The sequence below is a fragment of the Penaeus japonicus genome, unplaced genomic scaffold (genome assembly GCF_977035675.1).
Source record: "Penaeus japonicus unplaced genomic scaffold, GWHDUDI00000001_assembly GWHDUDI00000017, whole genome shotgun sequence".
Lineage (NCBI taxonomy): Eukaryota > Metazoa > Arthropoda > Malacostraca > Decapoda > Penaeidae > Penaeus > Penaeus japonicus.
In genome coordinates this window covers 4,902,029-4,903,899 of record NW_028234419.1, presented here as the reverse complement: position 1 = coordinate 4,903,899, position 1,871 = coordinate 4,902,029, and the positions used below count along the sequence as shown (strand labels likewise).

The following is a 1,871-nucleotide window of genomic DNA, read 5'->3' as shown; positions in this document are numbered from 1 at the left end:
ATAATTTCAGTTCTCTCATTGTAAAGAGTTGAACGCATGAGTTTTTTATTTTCTAGAGTTGCATTCATTATTCAGCCTTTATTCACTACAGAGCATAACTAAGCTCTCATTTATACTACAAAGGATTTTATCTACAATATGGAATTCATATATTTCACATCCTACAGAAATTCCTTATAGCAATAGATCTTATCCAAATCCTTTTATTCCTACCACAAAAAAATCCTAATTACTGCTTATATTGACTCCGATCTCCCACAACACTCTGGTCTGGGACGAGGCCAAGCGGCTGCGCTGCGAAAGGTACAACGACTACGAGAAGACCGCCAGCAAACCGCCCATGGTGATCGCCGATCTGCAGGTCGTCGAGTTCAACCTCAGAGTTGGGCGAGAGGCGTTGGCTTTTGGTGCAGCGAGGACAGCAAGTACATGTGCAACTGTTCCGAGATACAAGTCGTGAATATGAAGAGATACGTCGGAATGAATATAAGTCATGTACGGTAACAGCTCAAGGGGTATGCACGTACATACACGTTTACACACATGAATTACACACACACACACACACACACACACACACACACACACACACACACACACACACACAAACGCACACGCACACGCACAGGCACACGTACACGCACACACAAACACACACACACACACACAAACGGGAGTTGTAAAAGCAATAGAGGTTTTTGTAGATATATAATCATCATTCCTTTCAGGGAAATTCGACATGCGAGTGAAGTGCGAAGCTTCCGACGGGTTCTATGAAAATACTGTTATCGTTCAGTATAGTTCTGATTATATCTTTTAAGGGGAGGGGGGTGTAATGAAAGAGAAGGGGGTGGTTCTACGAGAACATTCTCTCCGATCTACCTGAGCGACGTGCATGGGTGTGTCCTCCGCCGAAAGAGGATTTCCATGTTCATCAAGCTCCGGAATAACGACGGGCGTGCGACCGTGCTCACGTATGCCTATTTCCACGCCTTCAAGTTCCCAGACTCGATGGCCGTCCACATCCAGTGCAAAGTGGAGATCTGTCGCTTCGGTTGCTCCGACCACTGCCAGAGGCCGACTGCAGGCAATCCCATCGGTGACTACAGCCTGCAACAGCCGCAGTTCCAGCAACGGGCTTTAGTCCAGCAGCCCAACGACGCCCATGCCGCTCCTGCCGAGACAGCGCCGCAGCATGAGGTTCTACCAAACAATACCGGGCCGTCAAGCTTTGGCGAGAAGAGCATCTCGGAAAGACTGCCGTTCTACAACACGAACCAGAGGCCGCCAGGCGCTCCCGGGAAGGCGCCACCCAACAGCCAGAACAACCCCATGGTAAAAAACAGCAGCCTCTTCGACGAGGGCCCCCTCATCATCCAGAACGAGCAGTCGGCGCAGGTGTATCTCAGCGGCTCGCCCCTCAAAGGCAGAGATACCAATGAACTACCGAACGCCGAGGACTTCCCATGGGGCCCGAGGAACCTCCGCCGCCGCCGTCGCGACCTGGTCCTCGACCGCTACCAGCGCTCCCCTGACATCGGTGTGACCAACGACTACCAGGTGATCTCTGAGGCCGACCTGGAGTTAAGCCCCGCCAGGGACGACGGCGTCACCGTCTTCAAGGGCCAGCGCCAAGACGTGTATGGCGTGTGCTTGCCGGCGCCCGGCTTCTCCGCCCTCTGTGTTGCTGGCAATGTGCACGGTCATTTCAGTGCTGGTGGCCGGCTTCATGTGCCACCTCTGGCAGATGAGAAGGACACAAGCGAGCCCCCCGGCCCGCACACACACACACACACACACACCAGCAAGCCGCTGCTGTCTTCAGAATAGCGCACTTCCTACGAGGCCACTTACCAGGCTATGCACAATGA

General features: G+C 52.5%; 1 pseudogene; it reads left to right on the top strand.

The window, feature by feature from the left end:
• The window catches only part of LOC147469979 (uncharacterized), a 5,929-nt pseudogene extending 4,058 nt beyond the window's left edge, over positions 1 to 1,871 (top strand).